Source organism: Drosophila kikkawai, chromosome 2R (genome assembly GCF_030179895.1).
Source record: "Drosophila kikkawai strain 14028-0561.14 chromosome 2R, DkikHiC1v2, whole genome shotgun sequence".
Classification (NCBI taxonomy): Eukaryota; Metazoa; Arthropoda; class Insecta; order Diptera; family Drosophilidae; genus Drosophila; species Drosophila kikkawai.
In genome coordinates, this window is record NC_091729.1 from 7,668,943 (window position 1) to 7,673,734 (window position 4,792).

General features: G+C 33.3%; 1 pseudogene; it reads left to right on the plus strand.

Annotated features, from left to right (window-relative positions):
* Positions 1-4,201: 4,201 nt before the first annotated feature.
* LOC108081839 (large ribosomal subunit protein bL33m-like) lies at positions 4,202-4,404 on the plus strand (annotated as a pseudogene).
* Positions 4,405-4,792: the final 388 nt, after the last annotated feature.

A 4,792-nucleotide genomic window follows, 5' to 3' on the forward strand; every position in this document is an offset into this window, starting at 1 on the left:
ATATTATATTTAGACTCGTCAGAAAATATTACATTTCTCCAGAACTCAACGGTATGATTTTTGTAGGTTCTCGCGAATTCCAGTCTCTGAAGGCGATTTTTCTTTGACACGTGTATCTTCTTGTATTTGAGCCAAATCCGAACTCTTTTATTTCCTACGGATTGTTTTTGGGTGGACATCCTTATCGAGAGTTGTCTTTAAAACTTCACCAACTTTTACGGCACTTTGGAAAGGTTCCTTATCCGCAATGTGTTTTATGAAGCGTTTGTCCCTATCACTTAATTTTGGTGGACGGCCACTTCTTCGAGTATTTTCAATCTGACCCTCGTTTTTAAAACGCCCTATCACATGTTGTATTTAGGATAGGATAGGATTTTCTTTCTTTTACGTGTAAATTTAAAATTATTTTTCTTTCCTCAACCGTAAGCTCTTTACGCGACATTTTTGTGGCTCCTACGCACACTGATAAAAAAAAACAAGAATTTTGGTCATAAAAACGTGATTTTTCGGTCACGAAAATGGCTTCAGCATATTTTGGTCTTCTTTGGATATTTTCGGTCACCTTTTAAGTACTTTTTCATTCTACATTTGAGATTTTTCAAATATTATTTCAATCCTTTAAAAAGTTTAAAATAAGAACGATAAACGACCGAAAATCTTAAAAAATGACCATAACAAGGCTTAAATTAAGAAAAAAAAAATTTGTTTGAATCCTAACGAGACCGGCCTTAGTTAATACTACTAAACATTCGTAATACCAAACATTTTAAATTAAACATTATTGTGAAAGAATTTTTATAATCTGTAATTATAGTGCTAGAAATGATTATTATTAATTAAATTAGTATTAGAAATGTTATTAAAAACTACTTACATTTTTTTCCCGGCTGGGATCCGAACCCATGTCTTAAAATTCACAGACCGACTGCTTACCAACTGGGCCACTCAGGCAAATCAAACACTTACAGTCACGGACAAAAGTCTACGTACGACCCCTTTTTTTGGGTTTTAGCCACTCCTATAGATATGACAAGAAAAGTAATGATGCAGTCTTGTTTTAAATGTTATTACTATACTACAACTAAAATTTCATTCGAATTCAACATTAACTTCTAAAGTTATAAACAAAAAACGAAAAAAAGACAGTGACAAAAGTGTACGTACGATTGCTTACTATGCACTTTTATGATATAATAATGATATAAGGAACAAAAAATAATATATTTTTGGATTACCATGGACATCAATAACTGCTTGTAAATGTCTGGGCATCAAAGCCACCCAATTATCCTGCTTCCTCTTCCTTATTCTAGTCCACTCCTCTTGTAGCCTCTATTTAAGGATAGGAGCACTACTTATTGCGTGTTTTCGACCTTTCTGCTCAACATTTTTCCCAATATAATATATAATATTTAAGTCCTAAGTCCTAAACTAAAAAATAATTGCCGGGGACCATAATACACCAGCGAATCCCTCACGATCTGCGCCGTACGCTCGTCCTGTTTGAAGATCTAGCTCGTAACGGGGCATAATTTGTCCAGATATAATGTCCAACAATGATCGAATGTGGTGTTTTCCTACAAACAATTCATATTACACTCGATAAAGGCCTAAATTCCTATTCCCGAGGCGTTAACTACGCCCCAAACCATGAAACCCCCACCAAGCATCTTATTCCTATGTTATTCCTATGGAAAAGCACGGTGGTGGGAAGTTTCGTGGTGTCGGTAGCAGCTACAGCCCCGGAAGTTGAAAATTTGGTCCTTGTCGAGTGTAATATGGATTGTTTGTAGGAAAACACCACATTCGATCATTGTTGGACATTATATCTGGACAAATTATGCCCCGTTACGAGCTAGATCTTCAAACAGGACGAGCGTACGGCGCAGATCGTGAGGGATTCGCTGGTGTATTATGGTCCTCGGCAATTATTTTTTAGTTTAGGACTTAGGACTTAAATATTATATATTATATTGGAAAAAATGTTGAGCAGAAAGGTCGAAAACACGCAATAAGTAGTGCTCCTATCCTTAAATAGAGGCTACAAGAGGAGTGGACTAAAATAAGGAAGAGGAAGCAGGATAATTGGGTGGCTTTGATGCCCAGACATTTACAAGCAGTTATTGATGTCCATGGTAATCCAAAAATATATTATTTTTTGTTCCTTATATCATTATTATATCATAAAAGTGCATAGTAAGCAATCGTACGTACACTTTTGTCACTGTCTTTTTTTCGTTTTTTGTTTATAACTTTAGAAGTTAATGTTGAATTCGAATGAAATTTTAGTTGTAGTATAGTAATAACATTTAAAACAAGACTGCATCATTACTTTTCTTGTCATATCTATAGGAGTGGCTAAAACCCAAAAAAAGGGGTCGTACGTAGACTTTTGTCCGTGACTGTATGTCGGGAACGTGAATACGTACAGTTCCAAGGACAGAGAAAACAAAAAAAAAATGTATCTCCCCCTCTGAGCTAAAAATAGATTTTTTAAGAATGGTCGTAAGAGCGAGACGGCACTATGACTTCCATTTTTGTGTGAGAAAAAAAGAGACAACACTAGAAGCCGTCTCTTCTGAATTTTTAAATTAACAAAAATCTTAATTTACGATTTTTATTTCTTAAAATGAATCATTTTCGGTATTACTTTATGATTTTTTCTTCTTCTTATTAGAATATTTGGTCTTTTTTTAAGATTTTTTTTTTAAGAATGCCAAAAAATGTGCAAATCTTAAATGTAGATTATTTTGTTCGTAAATATACCCTGAAAAATCTTCTTTGTAGTATTTTTGGTCTTATAGTAAGATTATAAATGAAGAATGCGCAAAATCTCAAAAGAAGATTTTATTTTTTTTATCAGTGTACGGGGAGTACTATGATTTAATCCAATATTGACCGCGGCCGCGACCACATCCTCGGCCTTAGGCTTGGTTTAATATAGAATGTAATTTGTCCTACAAAATAAAGAGTAAATTATTAAGGTAAATATTCAAAGTTAAAAAGGTTAATAAGGTTCATCTATGCTAGTTTTTTTTTTTAAATAGGTAGAAAGAATGTCGTTTTTATTAGTAACATATTTAAATAAAAAAAAAAATAAATATCCACAGGATCGTCAATGATTACATATTATTGAATTGATAATTTGTTTAAGAAGTAGATAAATCAAGTCCCCGTGAATGAAGTCTTTGTGACTTTCACTAGAAGTATTTAAATCAATCCGCGTGATCACTGGAAGTATTTAAATCAAGTCCTCGTGACTTTCACTAGGTGTAATTAAATCAAGTCCCCGTGACATTTACTAGAAGAAATAAAATCAAGTCGCTGTGGAAACTAGAAGTATTTAAATTAAGTCGCAGTGAATACTAAATGTATTAAAATCGTGACATTCATTACAATCATAATAATCAATCAAATCCTCGTAATTAATAGAAATAATCAATAAAATCCTCGTAATTACTAGAAATAATCAACCAAATCCCCGTAATTACTAGAAATAATCAAAGCCTCGCAATTACTAGAAATAATCAATTGAATCCTATTGAAAACTACAAGTATTTAAACAGTGAAAACTAAAAGTAATTTAATTAAGTCGCACTAAAAGTATTTGAATCAAGTGACGATTCAATAAAATATTTCTTTTTTTAAATAATAAAAATAAATGGAGAGAAATAATATATTAAAATAATATTATATAATTATCACGAGCAGACGGTCACACTGGACCAAACGGAGGCTGGCCACACTAGTATGGGCAAAACCAGCATAGTCGACGGGCACATTGGACCACGCCAGGCCCTATATAAATCGGGCTGGGAAATCACAATTGGAATGGCTTTAAAAATATTCTCTACTAGGTCATGTTTTTATTTTCATTTTCGTCCTAGCGCTTCAGCATTTCTACTTTACGCTAGTTACAAAAAATTTCATTTAAAAAAATTTTTTTTTCCTATTAACTAATTTGTTTTTCTTTTTTTATTTAAGTAGTATTAATTATATTATTTTATTTAGTTGAACTTCTTTAGATAAATAACAGTGAATCTAAAGTCCCCGAATTATCCGTTTCATTGAAGTGCTCTTTGATAAACCACATTTTTTGTTGTTTGGTCTGACGTGAATACAAACGTTCGACTTATACGCTTGCACTAGAATCTGCGGAATTCTTTTTGTTTTGTGTGATTACCAAGTTTACTGAATCAAAATGAGATTGACAAACGTTTTACTGAAAAAAAGTGAAGAGCAAGCGCATCATGATTGTGCTTGAAAGTGCGGTCAGCGGACATCAGTTTAATGCCTTTCGTGATCGTTTGGCCGAAAAATTGGAGATAATACGCTTCGATCCCTACATTCAGAAAGATAGCCTCTACCGCGAACGCAAGAAAATCCGCAGAGCCTAAGGGAGAACACCTAATGTACTTCCCTTGTTTTTTTTCCAATTCGTGTAGTTAGTGCAAATAAAGTAAAACAAGTTGTTAACCGACAAAAAAAGCGGATGGCTTCCCAACTCGTGAACACGCAACGTATAACTGCCCATGTGATAAACAATGATTTTCTAAATTTGTCATTTAATTTTATTTCATTTATTTATTTTATATATCTTCACATATGTCGTCTTTGTATTTGTTCCATAACTGAATTGATTGTGAGGGAAAGCATGTGATGATAATTGCGAATAGCGTTCGTATTTGGTACGTATTTGATGAAACAATTGAATCCGCAAGTGCTAAGTCCCAATGAGAATCGTTCTCCAGCAAACCCAATAGTTGACATGCTTCTCGATATGATTGGCATT